This window comes from Rhincodon typus, chromosome 21 (genome assembly GCF_021869965.1).
Source record: "Rhincodon typus isolate 14 chromosome 21, sRhiTyp1.1, whole genome shotgun sequence".
Lineage (NCBI taxonomy): Eukaryota > Metazoa > Chordata > Chondrichthyes > Orectolobiformes > Rhincodontidae > Rhincodon > Rhincodon typus.
The window spans coordinates 7,903,217-7,920,496 of record NC_063352.1 but is presented as its reverse complement, the minus strand read 5'-3'; the positions used below and the strand labels follow the sequence as shown (position 1 = coordinate 7,920,496).

Here is a 17,280-nt window from a genome sequence, read left to right as displayed (position 1 = left end):
TGCTGCTTGGCCTGCTGTGTTCATCCAGCCCTGCACCTTGTTGTCTCGGATTCTCCAGCATCTGCAGTTCCTACTATCTCTGATTCAATGTTAGGTGTGAGGCCTTGTTTAGAATCTGTTTGTGTTAAATCCGTGTTCTTTCTGAGCCATTGCAGGGAGTACACTTAAGAAAGACTGTTGAACTTCTACCCACATACTTTTATGTTTCCACTTAATACTAGAAAGATCTGTAATGTTAACTTTATTTTTCTATTTATGCTAAGAACAACGGTAATGCTTTACTTTTAACTTTATTTCTTTACGTGACTGCTTGTTCCCAAGTCTTTTATACCCAGGCACCTTTGTACCTAAGATGGCGCCATCTGTGGTGACATTATACACTTGCACTGTACTCCTGTACTTGAGTACAGGTGACAATAAAGCTTAAATCAAAAGCATAAATCTCTACGTGCCATTCTGTTTATATCCAGAGCTGTGTACCACCTTCAAAAACATTGCCAGCTTTTGCTGTGGCATTAATGCTACTAGCTGTAGTATGGTTCCATGCTCAGGCATCTCTCAGTTCAAGTCTGACTCCAGAGTTTGAACTCAAAGATCAAGCCTGGCCCTCAGTGAAGTGCTGCACTGTCAGAGGTGCTGCTATTTTTAGGATGACGTGTTTACCTGGATGGTATTATTTTGAAGAGGAGCAGGATGTTGTTCCTGGTGCCGTCAACAGTACTTATCCCTCAACTAATATCTCAAAAACACAGAGATTATCTCAACGTTACCTGATGGAACTTGAATAAAGGCAAAGGGTATTGGAAACCTGAAACAAAGCACCAGGAATGCTGGTCTAGCAGCATCTGAGGAGACAGAGAGAAATAGGTAACATTTTGAGTCTGGTATTCTTCCAAAAACTGAAGGAGAGTCATATCAGACTCAAAAAGTTAACTGTGTTTCTCAGCTGCAGAGACTGTCGGACCTGATGAGTTTCTCTCATTCGCTGTATTTGTGACAACGCGCTGGGAGTAATTTCATAGAATCCACTGTGTGAAATAGGCCATTCAGCCCATTGAGTTCACACCGATCCTCCAAACAGCACTTAAGCCTGTAACCTTGCATTTCCCATGGCTAAACCACCTAGCCTGGACACTACAGGGCAATTTAGCTCAGCTAATCTGCACATCTTTGGACTGTGGGAGGAAACTGGAGCACCTGAAGGAAACCTACGCAGACATGGGGAGAATGTGCAAACTCCACACAGACAGCCACCCGAGGGTGGAATTGAACCCGGGTCCCTGGTGCTGTGAGGCAGCAGTGCTAACCACTGAGCCGCTCACTAAATTGGCACAGTTTTCAGCAATACAATAATAACCACAAAAGGTACTGAATTTGCTGTTGAGATCTTTGAGACATCATGAATGGGGCTATGTAAATGCAAGCCTTCTCTTCTTTTAAAATCAGTTTTCCAGCTTGTTTATTTTACTTGCTCATAGAATGTGGATGTCACTGAGCACACTGGTATTTACTGCCCAACCCTAATTGTCCAGAGGGTAGTCAAGAGTCAACCACATTGCTATAGGCCTGGAGTCACATGTAGGCTAGGTCAGGTAAGGATGGCAGTTTCCTTCCCTAATGGACATTAGTGAAACCCAGAAGGGTTTTTAATGACAATATTACCATTAGACCAGCTTTCAAACAAAAATATTCAAATTTCACCTCCTACTGTGTTTGGATTTCACATCATTTCCAAGAGGCTGAACTTGGGAAGTTGTGGATAACTAATCCCCTGAGAATACTGTTGTACCACAATCTCCTGATTTACTATAGGACTTTGGCAGTGGAAAACCCATGCACCGAGTTCTTCGTTGGGAGGCAGTGGCGTAGAAAATGGGCTGGTGATCCAGAAGTTAACAGTTTGGAGACAGGAGTTCATACCCTACCACGGCAGTTGGCAAAAACTGAAATGCAATGAACAAATCTGGAACTGAAAGCTATTGGTGACTGGGAAACTGTCATGGATGGTTAGAAAAACCAACCTATATTTGAGAGACCAACATAAATCAGGTGACATCAGTTCTGGTTGGATACATTCCTGGAGGTTTCACCCAGCTTTGTTAAAGAGCTTATCACTTTTAGCACCCATAGGTAGAAGAGTTCAAAGAAAACGGCAAGGAAACACCAAATTACTTTGTGTCAAAATATCTTTTCTCCTGGGTTACTTACAGCCATTATCAGGAAATTCATCCTCCATTTCCAGAGATTCCAATGAACTCTATTTTATTAAATCAATGGAGCTGATTTTCTGACTTAGTTACCAATGAGCCCGTCTTCTATGTTATTTTATATACGACTTTCCTGTTTTAATTGTTTATTTTGTAATTTTTAAAAATATTTTAAAGGCTGACAGAGACAAAATCTTGCCTGACAAGGGAGTCAAAGAATACAGAGGGTAGACAAGGAAGGAATTTTGTGGCTACAATTAGATCTTGATCTTATCGAATTATAGATCAGATTAGAGGGGCAGAGTGGCCCACTCACACTCTTAATTCATACTTCTGCACATTTAATCATCGCATCAATGTTGTGGATAACAATAAAAATCATTGCAATGCCTTGAAAGACACAGAGAATTTTTTTCAAAATTTTCACGATAGACCAGGAAGTAGTTTGACCTAAAAATACAGGCCTCACACATGAAGCCTGAGGTGATTTGCTAGTCAACATTTCAATCAATTTATAAACACCAAGTTAACTATAGCCTCATCAAGAAAATGACGCAGCATTTGTTTCTTAAATCTTTGAATTATTTTCTTCTTGACAACACAAAGTGAATACAGGAACAGCATGAAGAGAATAGTTTTTGATTTTCAATTTCAGAAGAGATTGTTTGGCAATTGCTCCTACAACTTAATGGAAACGAAACTGAAGCACAAAATTAATGATTAAAATTGCTTTCAGCACACCTCACAATCCAACACTGAGTCTTACCTTGCACACTCCTTACTGACCTTAAAACAGAACCATCAAACTGTTCACCGTGTTTTTGTTTGGCAGTTCTAGAAGAGTTGAATAGCACTTCAGGCTGAAACTTCCCCACCCTAGTCAGGGAAGTGCACCTTGATTAAATTGCATCCAGCATTCTCATTGCCTGGTTGGATCATTGTGTTAATTATAGCTGTGAGTGGGAGGAGCTTGACTCTCAACACACAAACTAACTCCTGCAACGATATACTCCTGTAACTGGCCTTCAAATCTGAATTAGTTTGAGTTAATATGAAGAACCTACCTGTAAACAGTTGGTCTGTGACCCATATTTGTATTTTTACACAACGTTTTCTTTCCTAATCTCTTGTCATTACTGTTTGGGAGTTTAATATCAACGGGCTATGAAGTGACTTGTGTGATTTCTTAATGGTTTCTATTGTTCTGGAATATGGTGCTTTTGGAACAACCTGTTTCATACTAAACTGCAATATAATGTAAAGTGCCTGATGTACTTAATTACATTCCAAGATCTTAAATTAGAAAATTGGCAAAATTTTGTATGGCACATTTAAAGAAAACCCCCTGCAGCACCGGTACTCCCGTGAAGTTGTCATTGTCCTGTTTAGGCAGGAAACATCCATTGTAAATGCTGATGGGGGAATTTTTCATGAACATTTAAAACTAAGCAGCCAATATGTCGCCTTAAAATAAATCAAGGATTACATTTGCAAGTCCTGATCAAAATATTCCCTGCCCTTTAAACCTACTTCATCTAAGGAGAGCACTTGATTTATCTGATTAAGGGGAGGTGATGGCCTGGAGGTATTATCACTAGAGTCTTAACCCAGAAACTCAGCTAATGTTAAGCCATGCTGGAATTTGAACTCCATAAAGAATATGGAATTAAGGGTCTAACAATGACTATGAAGCTATTCTGGATTATCAGGGCAAGTCTAGGAAAGGAACTTTGTCATTCAGACCTACATGTGACTCCGGGCCAACAGCAATGTTTCTTTTATTCACTCACAAGGTGTGGATATCGCTTCATGGGCCAGTACATATTGCCTGTTCCTAGTTGCCCAGAGAGCAATTAGGAATCAAACACATTGCTGTGGGTCTGGAGTCCCATGTAGGCCAGACCAGGTAAGGATGACAGATTTCCTTCCCTAAAGGGCCTTAGTGAACCAGACAATCGATCCTTGGTCATCATCAGACCCTCAATTCCAGATTCTTTATTGAATTCAAGTTCCACCATCTACCATGGCAGGATTTGAACCCGGATCCCCAGAACTTTAGCTGAGTTTCTGGATTAATAATCTAACAATAATAGGCCATTGCCTCCCTTTAATCAGATAAATCGATGTGGTTGACTCTTACGGCCCTCTGGGCAAAGAATGATGGGTAATAAATGCAGGCCCAGCCAGTGATGCCTACATCCTGTGCGTGAATTTAAAAAAAAAATGGTTTTGAATCCTCACTGTGGCAGATGATGAAATTTGAACACAATAAAAGTTTGCAACGCCCATTGATTATTGTAAAAACCCATCTGGTTCACTGACATCCTTTAGGGAAGGAAACTGCCACCCTTACCCGGTCTGGCCTACATGTGACTCCAGACCCACAGCAAGGGGGTTGACTCTTAACTGCCCTCTGGGCAATTAGGGATGGGCAATAAATGCTGGCCTGGGACATGTACATCCCATGAACAAATGTTATAAGAAATAGTCTAGGTTTGTACCATGCTGGCCGGAGCTGGTGGTTTTGCCCAACTGGGTGCGTATGGGAACTGCTCATGGAGAGACGGGCAGTATTTCTCACCCCTTAGCAGCTGGCCAAGTGGTTAAAGGTGGTGGGGGAGGCGGTGGTAATGGGATCTGGGAGGGCTGTACTTCTGATCTTTCTCACCAGTGTTTAAAAATTTTATTCCTATGATTTTGTATTTTTCACGTTTATTCCGAAGAATTTATACTTAAGAATCCAGACCTGGGTACCTTTGTCTGTAAGTGGCGATTTGTAAACATTTCGCTGCACTCATGTAAGTGCGTGTGAGAATTAAGCTATTTCTAAATTCTGAGATAGTAGGAACTGCCGATGCTGGAGAATCTGAGATAACAAGGTGTAGAGCTGGTTGAACACAGCAGGCCAAGCAGCATCAGAGGGGCTTTGCAATGGGGTTAAAATCGATTCAGAGATAGTAGGAACTGCCGATGCTGGAGAATCGGTCTAGGCCCAAAACGTCAGCTTTCCTGCTCCTCTGATGCTGTTTGGCCTGCTGTGTTCATCCAGCTCTACACCTTGTTATCTCTATTTCTAAATTCTGTTGTCTGAAGCTGTGTTGTGAGTAGATAGATCTACAACAAAAGAATGAGTAACACTCAAGTGATATCGATGATGAAGCGTTGCCCAATACTGGCTCTATAGGATAATTGAGAAACATTGAAGGGGTTTACAGAATCGTCTTTGTTCAATGTGCCACACACTTGGTCGCTTTATTTTCCTCTCAGCTGCTGCTCTTTCACATTTCGTCTCCTCCTGTTTGTGTTCTTACTCCAGCAAGCTGAGGTCTTGTTTTGTAACTCACCACAACACAGTGTTAACACGGTAACCAAGGAACCGGATCTCCCCATCAGGTTGCCATGGTGACTCCTACCACTGATTTAATTTTTGAATCCTGAGAAACCAAAATGTGCAATTCTGCCGATCGGGCCCATGGCAATTCAAAGGCTATTTTCCCACCGATTTTTAGCTATTTGGCCGACATCCACACAGTTAAAACGTTACTGTTGTGGGCTAAGGGTAGAGTTTAAACGTGTTTGACCTGATTCGAATGCGAAGGGATAATTGCTTGTAGAGTAAAGTTGTGCTTTTTCTAGCAATACACAGGGGCTTTATGCTTGGCCTAGCTGCAGCAGTGAATCCACAGCTTCACCAGCTGCTGGAGAATAGTGTGGAAAGAGGCCCTTCGGCCCAACAAGTCCAGAATGACCCTCGGAGCATCCCACCCAGACCCATCGCCCTAATCTACACATCCCTGAACACTACGGGCAATTTAGCATAGCTAATTCACCTAGCCTGCACATCTTTGGACTGTGGGAGGAAACCGGAGCACCCGGAGGAAACCCACACAGACACAGGAAGAATGTGCAAACTCCACACAGACAGTCGCCCAAGGGTGGAATTGAACCTTGGTCCCTGGCGCTGTGAGACAGCAGTGCTAACCACTGTGCCACCATGCCACCCAAAGCAAGAGATGCTTTCGTCTCAGAGCGGTTTCAAACCATCAACCTTTCACCAAATACGCAAACCCATTGTGCCACAGAGGGATAGGGGGTTCCCTGATGGGGAATTGAACCCCAGTCTCCCGCGTTAGAGGTGGGGATACTAACTTTGACACGCCTTGTATCCTAACACCATGACGCCTTCTTCTGGTCACCCCACAGCCTGGGGAAACATTACCCCTGACTCCAATCTGTCCATCCCTGTCCAAATTTCCTATATTTCAATTTAACCCAAAACCTCTCATTCATCTAAACTCCAGTGAGTAACAGGCCCAGTCAACCCAATCTCTCCCCATACAATAAACGACAAATCAGTCTAGTGAACCTTCACTGCACTGTCTTGATGGCAACTCTGTCTTTCCCCAGGTAAGGGGACCAAAACTATGCCCAATGTGGTCTCAACAAGGCTCTCTACAGTTTTAGTAAGACTTAACCCCACAGTCTAAAGATACACAGGTTAGGTGGATTGGCCATGCTGAATTGCTTGGAGTTTCCAGGTTAGAAGGGTTGGCCATGGGAAATGCAGGGTCATAGGGATGGTGGGGGGTGGGTGCTCTCCGGAGGGTCGGTGTGGACTCGATGGGCTGAGTGGCTTGCTTCCATGCTGTAGGGATTCCATGATGATTTGCTCCCACATTGAACAACCTCTTTCACGACAGAGGGCGGTGCAAACCCAGCCTTTGAGTACGTTTAAGGGAGAGATTGACAGATATCTGCTGTGGCCTACAGGGCCATGAGAATAGGGGTAGGTACAGAGCACTGAAGTGTTCAATCAGATACCATTGCATTGAATGGTGGGGTAGGCTTGATGGACCGAATAGCCTCTTCCTATGTTCCTAATATACCATTTGCCTTCTGTACAGCATGCTTTCAGTGACTGATGCACAAGGACATCCCTTGCACATCGCTGTTTCTCAATCTCTAACTGTTTAAGTAAGATCCACCCATTCTATTCTTCCTCCTAAAGAGGACAACTTCACACTTACCCATGTTAGACTGTATATATGCCCACTCCCTGAACACATCTAAATCACTCAGAAAAACATTCTCCTCACCAATTGGTTCTCACCTGCTTTTGGCAGGATAAACTTCAGAAGTTGAGGCATTCGTAGGGTCAGACAGTACAGAATCATAGAATCCCTACAGTGTGGAAGCAGGCCATTTGGCCCATCAAGTCCACACTGACTCTCCAAAGAGCATCCCAACCAGAGCCAGCCCCCTACCCTGTACCCTTGCATTTCCTATGGCCAATCCACCTAACCTGGGCATCCCTGGATACTTTGGGCAATTTAGCACAGCCAATCCACCTAACCTGCACATCTTTGGACTGTGGGAGGAAACTGGAGCACCCGGAGGAAACCCACACAGACACGGGGAGAACGTACAAACTCCACACATGGTCACCCGAGGGTGGAATCGAACCCAGGTCCCTGGCGCCATGAGGCAGCAGTGCTAACCACTGAGCTGCCATAGAGGCTCTTCAGCCCATAGCATCTGTAGTATATTAGTCCCACTTTCCAGCCCTAGGCCCCGAAACAGCAGCAGATCTTTAAGTGGGGCATGAATTCCAGAGGCTCACAGAACCACAGAAGCATCCGTGCCACTTCCAAGGTCGTTCCTGATGTTTGAGGGTGAACAGCAAGGGCACATGTGGGACGGCTGGAGATAATCTCTATCTCGGTATTGAACAGCTTCAGGGTGAAGGGGAAAGGACCAGTACCATCAGGCAACCAGTCAGCTGTACACAATCAGTACCATCGCATTCACCAGGAAAGGAGGTGGATAGAACTTTGTCTCATAACGATAAAGTCTTGCATGCCTTTCATACCTATTTCAGTGTCTAAAAGAGTCTGCAGATTAAATGGGATAGAGTTAATACAGGAGCAAAGACCAGGAGAGCCCATCAATTCCTCTGTCCAACAACTTCGACACATTAGCTGGGAATTATGCTCACAGCGATTCCCAGGCTGATTTAAGACAAGAAAGCATTGTCACCCAGGACACAAACTGCTCACCTCCCGAGTGCCTGACTGACAGAGAAGTGAGGCCTGGCTCCCAGCAGCTGAGGAGAGGCTGACTGAGACTATTGTGTCCTCCAGTAAAATGAACCTTTACAATTCTGTTCTCCCCTAGTCCTGAGATGCCCTGCGCTCGTGCAGAACTCTGTTTCCCAGTGAGCACCGTGTGGTCTGACAGGGTGAGCCAGGTGGTGGCACAAGATGGGCAGCTTACCAGGGTTACTTTACCCCTTCCCCACAACATGGTTTCCCCAACACATACTCTGACAAGCTCGGTCCCTTGTACCCCAACAGATTCCCCTCCCCCTGCGTCCCCAGTAATCCTCACCCCCTCATGTATCACACAATGGACCCACCCTGCATTCCCATCAGACAACTGTCAATCACTCCCCCCACCCCCAACATCACTCATTCCCTCCCCATCAGACAGAGTCATAGAACTGTACAGCACAGAAACAGACCCTTCGGTCCAACTCATCCATGCTGACCAGGTATCCTAAATTAATCTAATTCCATTTGCCAGCATTTGGCCCATATCCCTCTAAACCTTTCCTATTCATATACCCATCCAGATGCCTTTTAAATGTTGTAATTGTACCAACCTCCACCACTTCCTCTGGCATCTCAGTCCATACACACACCACCCTCTGCATGAAAAAGTTGCCCCTTAGGTCCCTTTTAAATCCTCCCCCTCTCACCTTAAACCTATACCGTCTAGTTTTGGACTCCCCCAGCCCTGGGAAAAGACCTTGTCTATTTACCTTATTCATGTCCCTAAAGATTTTATAAACCTCTATAAGATCAGCCCTCAGCCTCCGATGCTCCAGGGAAAATAGCCCCAGCCTATTCAGCCTCTCCCTATAGCTCAAACCCTCCAACCCTGGCAACATCCTCGTAAATCTTTTTCAAACCTTTTCAAGTTTCACAACATCCTTCCTATAGTAAGGAGAACAGACAGTTGTCAATCACTCCCCTCACACTCCCAACAACACTTAAACTCCCCACCCCCCTCAGATAATTGCCAATCACTTCCCCCACACATCCTGACAACACTTAGACTCCCCAAACTCCTCATACAATGCTCAATTACTGACTTCCCCACACCCCACAACTTCAACAAATCTCAAACCCTCATCCACTCCCAACACTACTCGCCTCACCCTCTGGAAACTGCCCACTGCCAGCTCACCCCACCTTGAGAATTCTCAACCTCTCCCCCAACACTCATGACAACGCTCACCCCCTCCATATTCCCGAAACCACCGAGCCCCCATATCGCCCCATTTTCGCGTTCGCACCAGAAATTCCCAACCGCTATTAAAGGCCTGATTCATTCAAAACGCTCTTGAAGAGAAGCTCAAGAACTTTAATAAATCTTGCTGTAACGCTGCCAGCAGGCTGACCTTGGGCAGGGGTAAGTAAGCTGGTAATATCAGAATGGCGCACAGGGCTCACTGATACTGGATTGGAAACCAAGGGGCACAGATTTAAAGTGTTTTTCAAAACATGCAAATGTAAGGTGAGAACAAAAATGTATTCGCTCAGTGAGCAGTTCAGGTCTGGAGTGCACTGCCTGGAGGTTTGGTTGAGGCAGGTTCAATTGAAGGCATTCAAAATGGCATTGGATAATTATTTCAATCGAGATAATGTTCAGGGCAACAGGGAAATGACAGGAGCCTGGCTCTAAGTTGAAATGTTCAGAGAAGCAGAGCAGACATGATGGACTGAATGGCCTTTTTTTGCAACCCCCCTTTAATTCTGTGACCCCCTGATGCCTTCTCCTCAACTGTTAAAGACATGATTCCTCGCTTCTTGTTTTTGGAAGGACAGAAACAGCAAAACTGCATTTTTAATTGTTGTCTTTGCTGACAGCCATGACATTGCTGACTGACTGAAGCTTTGGGCCATCAATGCGTTCATTTATTTCTCTTCATCCTGCGAGTTGTCAGCTTGCACTTTTTGGTGCGTACAGCAGGTGTCAGTATTGCCCTAACATCTTGTGCAATCTCCCCCACACCGACCATGGAGAGCACAAATTCTGAAAAGAACTTTGAACCTCCAGTTAATAGCTTAATAGTTAATAGCTCCAGTTAAGACCTTTACTGTAACAACCCAACTAAGAATAACTTTGACTAAACATTATTTCCAGAGGGAACTTCAAACTGCCAAACAGAACTTTCCCCTTTTTAACGCAACTGAAAACCCTATTTCTCAATTGGAGATCTTAATGTCTCTTGAGTTTTCTGGGAATCAGTCAAAAAAGGATTTTTTTATCTCCTGAGAGTTCAGATCCATTCTTTTCTTTTCCCAGCCTGGGAACTCTTAATCCCAGAACTGTTATGGCAGCGAAGGACTTTTTTTGGAGTTTCTCCATTGAACAGAAACTAGCTAAATCTTCCAGCCTTGCTCGAAATCCTAATGAGTTTGGTCTTTCTAGTCCAAGCATAAGATCCCACCGACATTTTGGCATGGAGTCCTGGAAGAATGCCGCTATTGGTGAGTTTTCTTGTGGTATTTTAGAAATCCTTGCCTTCTCAATTGCAATATGAATCATAAGAGCCTCATATCAAGGCAGAAATGCTGATTGGCTATCTGTGACCGTTCTCACCTCTCTTTTATCTTGGAAGTGAAATCGAAAGTATGACTGTTTGCAACCACACCCGACATTCTCAACACCCTCCTGAGTTTTTATTGACTAGCAGTCGTTTTCTCATTCCTTCACAAGACTTGAGTGTCACAGGTTAGGCCAATGTTTATCATCCGCCTTTCATTGCCTGGGAGTGGGGCCGTTGTCTCCAACTGTGAATGTTTTACACCTTCTCTCCAGCAGAACAACACAAAAACCGGAAATTGCTGCCAAAGCTCAGCAGGTCTGGCAGCATCTGTGGAGCGAAATCAGAGTTAACCTTTCGGGTTGAGTGACCCTTCCTCAGAACCACAGAGTCCCTTTAGTCATTAACAGTGATGTCATCGAGAACTGTTGCTAGACAGACTTCAGAGCAGATCCCTGCTTTAAGTGGGATTTTATAAAGTGCACGTAAATGATTGAGAGTTTAATAAACTTAAACCTGACACAATATGATTTGTGGAGTTAATGTAAAATGCAGATTGCAGTTAAACCTTCCTTCTTTTCCTGTAATTTAAAGAGACCTGCAATTTGCAACGTATTATAATTTTATGTATACTGAAAGGATCATAACTGCGTGATCCTTTTGTTATTTGACTTTTTGTTTTTGTTCAATGATTGTCTTTAATGAAGTTATGAAATATGATGACTTGCTTTATTTGTGTCATCATCGTGGTTTGGCATTGACTGTTGCGATGATTATTCAATAAAGTAATGTTCTATCCATCCTTGCCGAATCAAATCAGAACAATCTCAGAAACCTCAGGATGAGGGAGTCACTGGCCAGGCAGCATTTATTGCCCATCCCTAATTGCCCAGAGGGCAGTTAAGAGCCAATCACATTGCTGTGGGTCTGGAGTCACATGTAGGCCAGACCAGGTAAGGATGGCCGTTTCCCTCCCTAAAGGGTATTAGGGAATTTGTTATAATAACAATTTGTAACAAAAAAAATCTACAAATATGGGAACAGAAAGCCGATATTGCTGGAAAACACCCATTGGTCTGGCATGTTCTGAAGAACTGACCTGAAAAGTATAAGTCTCTCTTTCTCTCTCACACACGCACATATAGACCCTCTCTCTCCATTTCTCACTCTCACTCTCCCTCTCACCCTATCTCTTTGCCACACAAACTTTCTCCCACTCTGTCAGAAACTCTCTTTTTCTCACTCTCTCTTTTCCTCTTACCCTCTCACACTCTTTCCCTCTCTTTCTCACACATTCTCTCTTTCTCACCGTCTTTCTCAAGCATACGCTGTCTTTCACAATCACTCACATTCCCTCACATACTGTCTCATTCTCTCTCTCACATTCTCTCTATCTCACGCACTCTCTTTTCTGTCATGCTCTCTCAAATATACACTCTCTCTCCCTTTGTCTCTCTCATATTCCCTCTCTTTCACACACTCTCTCTCTCCTTTCTCTCATGATCTCTCAAATACACACTCTCTGCCTCTCTTTCTGTCTCTCTCACACACATTCTCACATACACATGCACACACACACACACACACACACACTCTTGCACACACACTCTCTCTCATATACACTCTCACACACACATACTGTCTTGCTCTCACACTCTCTTTTCACACACACACACACATACTCTTGCTCTCCCTTTCTGTATCTCTCACTCACTCTCTCACACACATATACGCACGCCCTCGCTCACATACGCACACTCTCTCTCCCATACGCACTCTTTCTCACAGACGCACACTCTCTCTCACCCACATATACTCACTCTCTCATACATATGCACACTCTTTCTCACATACACACACACTCTCTCACATACGCACACTGTCTCTCACATACGAACTCTTTCTTACATACGCACACTCTCTGTCATGTATGCACACTCCCTCTCTCCACAGATACTATATGACTTCCAGGTGTTTGCCGGAAATTTCTAGCCTTTTACTCAGATCGCCAGCATCTGCAATCGTTTCCTTTTGTCGCAAATACTGCAAATCTGAAAAAGGAAATGGAGAAATTGGGGCCTAGTCCCTAGATGGCGGCTCATCATCTAACTTTGTGTGAAGTAGTCCCAGTATTGTGGATGGGTGAGTGTGGACTGGGGAGATAGGAAATGCATCCCATAATAATAAACCAGATGGTGAAGTATGAAGGGAGAGGTAAACCATTTTCAAGGTAAAAGGTTTATTTACAAAATGCAGCATCAGATTTGAAAGCCTCCTCCCAACCATGGCCCAGCGGTTTCTCTCTCTTTAAGTGCTCTGGATGTTCAATGAATCAATGCCATTCAACTCTGCATTTAGATTATCTATGTTAGAACGTGTCAGTGATGATGACATATCCCATGTAGCTAGAACCTGAGAGAAATAATGGTTCAAATGTCATTGCATTGTGTTAAAAAAAAGTCCAGATAAATTAAAGCTGGGTCAAAACTTTGGATTCTGGCATGCAGTTTATGTACAATGCCCTGATGCTGGGAAATAAAGAGAATCTTGCAGGGAGATACAGGGGTAGAGGATAAATGTGAGGTGTTGGTAGAAAAGCAGGAAGACAAGTTAATACCTGAAAGGCCATGGACAGGAAAAGGAGGAGGTGCAATGAGATCTAGGTGTCCTTGTGCACCAGTTGCTGAAAGTTAACATATAGATGCAGCAGGTGGTGAAGAAGATAATGATATGTGTTCCTTCATGGTGAGAGGATTCGAGTACAGGAGCAGGGATGCCTTGCTGCAAAAATTCAGGGCCTTGGTGAGACCCACACCTGAAGTATTGTGTGTAGTTTTGGGGTCTCCTATTCTGGAGGAAGGAAGTTCCGGTGACAGAGAGAGTGTATCAAAGGTCTACCAGATTGATTCCCGGGATGGCGGGACTGATGGATGAAGAGAGACTGGATCGGTCAGGACTACAGTCGGTTCTGCTCTAAAGCGTATTCCAGCAACGCAAATTGGTTGTAACGCGACTGACGGATAGGGGAACACTATTTCTAAAACGCAAACTCGTGATGGCTATAACGCGATCCCATAGGTGCGTGGAGGAGCATGCGTAAACATCACGTGATCGGTTCGTGGGCTTTGTTGTGAAGCGCTTTCTGTGACAGGCGCAGAGGTTCATTTTCTTTTTGCAAAGTTTGCTGTTTTACCCACAAAAATATGAGGACAAAGAGACGAGAATGTTAGCAAGAAGCGACCTAGGGATAAAATTGCAGGTGGTGAATGTAAAAAAAAAGTCCAGAATGCAGCACCACGAGAGCTTTCCACTTCTGTTTTGGCTTCAGTCCTGAGGGAAATTGAGAAACAGTTGCGGCTCTTAGAGGACAATGATTACAATGCAGAGAGCAACAGGGTAGCAGTTTGTGGAATAACAAGGTGTAGAGCTGGATGAACACAGCAGGCCAAGCAGCATCAGAGGAGCAGGAAAGCTGATGTTTGTGGAATAAGATCTTATTTGGCACCCTATGGAACAGCTTCTTCATGAATGATGAAAAAGGGCAAAGCAGCAAAAACTGGATGCCTTTTTTAAGCCAACTCCCATGAAACAGCCAGAAAACAGTGAACCACAGCCACCCACTTCTGGATTAACTATTTTTCACCCTAACCCTGCAAACACAACTGCACCTGAAGGTGTGATGATAATGATGCTAATGACCCTCAGCCCATGCATTAATAGCAAAACAACCTCAAAACCTTCTCCCCCATCAAGTCATCTTGACATTTTTCAAGGTAAGGTGTCACATTTACTTTTAGTTCATTATTAGATATGTATTAAACATTTATTCAAACTGTGCTATCCTTTGTGTTAGGTTTTTGAGCGATTTTGAGTGATTTTTGCCCCTAACCCCACTTTTCCCACAGGCCCCATTATCTCTATAAGGTATTTCTGTAAGGCGATGTTGCAGTGAAACACAGAACTGACTGTATATTCACTGGAGTTGAGAAGAATGAGTGGGGAACTCACAGAAACCTATAAAATTCTCTCAGGACGAGATGGTCCTGATGACTGGGGAGTCTAGAACCAGGTGCCGGAGTCTAAAGGTATGGGAAGACCATTTAGGACTGAGATGAGGAGAAATTTCTTCATCCACGGAGTGGTGAGCCTGTGGATTTCTTTTCCACTGAAAGCAGTTCAGGCCAAAACAGCGAATGTTTTCCAGAAATCAGTCTCTAGTCATTTCTGTCGATGTGAGAGACTCTTCTCAATAATTCCATTCCGAACACGTCTCTGTTGCCAATTTGTGAACAAATCCAACAATAAGGTTCACCTCTCGGTCACAGAATTCCGCAGCTTTTCCGACACACGTGCGCTCTAATCTTGGCTCTCTCCCAGGAGATTGCTAATAATGCTGGGACCTGGCTGCATTGGGTCCCAGTTTTGGAACTGAAGTTGGGGTGGGGAGGGGGTGGTCTTGGTGGTGAAGTCAAGTCTTTGACCCACCCAGAAAGGAGATGATCAGGGTGGAATCTTACAGGGACCTGAATGACGTGGGCTACAGCGAGACGTCTGGTAGCATCAGATGAGAAGTCCAGTCAAGGCCCACCTTGACATCAGGACATCTTGCTCCATCGTCTCTCCTTTTCACAAGTGGTGTGGAGAGAGGCCACTTAATGGTGGTTATTGCTTGTTTACTGTTGTGTTAATGCCACAACTTGGCTTCATTAATATTCAGCATCCCAGATGACCAAACTCACCAAACAAGCTCGACATCGATAAAACTCAACATTGGAACCTTCAGCTCACTGCCTGCTCCAAAACCCTATGTGTTGGGCACCGAGTCTTAATGTCACAGGGGTGCCACACGCACCCCACATCTATGGACATTGGCATCTGACATGTGCCAGCCTTTCACAACCTTCATGGCACACCACTGATTCACTTACAGGATGTTTCTGCATTTCAATCCCGCTCTTCTTGCTGTCCCAGTAGCCCTCATTGTGACACTGCAGCAAGGACACAGTCCACTCAGGGACATACCTCCAGCTCATCGACTGCACCAGGCTGCACCTGAGGACTTTTTGCTCACTATCATAGTGCTCACTCTCTCTGAACCTACCTGGATGCCCTGGCCTTGCCTTGCATTGCCTCGCCTTTTTGGACAGTGCCCCTTTAGCCAGAAAAGTCAAGCTCCTATTACTGTTATTTCACGTTTGCATGTAGCCCAGGCAGAAGGCCAGGAAACCTGTTATGGTTGTCAGCAGGTCTCTGTGCAATCAAAGGACAATCACTCAGACACAGGAAGTGAAGGAAAGACTCCGATGCCAACGTGGTTACATCTATTAAACTCTACTCATACAATGGGAGATAAATATGTTCTTTTAACATTGGAACGAACTTTCCTGTACGATGTGATGCGGATAACTGAGGCTGCCATTGACTGCGCGATATAATCAGTCACTCAAATGCTGCCTGATTCCTCTTGTAGTGATTGTGATGGGGTCAGCCAGGTGGACCTCACAGAGTAGGAGTTCCCTGATTGGGGCTGTTGGTCCAATCAGGGAGCCTTGGCTGACGGATGTAAACAAGAGCATCAGGGGCTCTGCTCGCTCTGAGAGCTGGCTCTGAGGAAGCTGGGTAAGTGTCAGGTAATGTGCCTGTGTAAATAAAAGATAACTTGATGAAGGGACACTGGCCTTGGGTGGAGTTATTTCAGGTTTACTGCAGGTTTTGTTGCGGTTCAGTCTGATCTGGACCCTGAACCTACCGAAAAGATTGGGGGCTTGGCACGTGGGGAGCTGAATTGAAATAAGCTGTAGCAGTAAGACACACGCTTCAGAGAAACAAGTAATCTTTTTAAAAATTCATTCACAGGATGAGGGCATTGCTGACTGGGCCAGTGTTTATTGCCCATCCCTAATTGCCCAGAGGTCAGTTAAGAGTCAATCACATTGCTGTGGGTCTGGAGTCACGTGTACGCCAGACCAGGTAAGGAAGGCAGTTTCCTTCCCTAAAGGACATTAGTGAACCAGATGGGTTTTCCCAACAATCGACAATGGCTTCATGGTCATCATTAGACTCTTAATTCCAAATATTTTATGGAATTCAAATTCCACCATCTGCCGTGGCAGGATTTGAAGCTGGATCCCCAAAACTTTATCTGGGTCTCTGGATTAACAGTCCAGTGATAATACCACTAGGTTATCGCCTTCCCACTGAATAATCTAGAATTATTGATGATACGGCGCCTTTTATTTTCAAACAGACATCGAACCTTCTGGTATTCCACCAGGAAGCCCATATTAACTGTAAGCCAGAACAATTCAAACAAAAGGCAGAGATAGTAAGAACTGCCGATGCTGGAGCCAGAGATAGCACAGTGTGGAGCTGGAGGAACACAGCAGGCCAGGCAGCATCAGAGGAGCAGGAAAGCTGACATTTCGGGTCGGGACCCTTCTTCAGGAATGGGGAGGGGGAAGG

General features: G+C 44.5%; 1 protein-coding gene across 2 annotated transcripts in view; it reads right to left on the bottom strand.

Annotated features, from left to right (window-relative positions):
• Positions 1-3,136, bottom strand: part of smim22 (small integral membrane protein 22) — a 16,394-nt gene extending 13,258 nt beyond the window's left edge. The window contains exon 1 of one of the 2 annotated variants that reach the window (XM_048609544.1): positions 2,974-3,136. The gene's annotated coding sequence lies outside the window, so the exon portion shown is untranslated. The remainder of the gene's footprint in view (positions 1-2,973) is intronic. The other variant, XM_048609543.1, reaches the window with a different exon arrangement.
• Between the last annotated feature and the right edge of the window lie 14,144 nt (positions 3,137-17,280).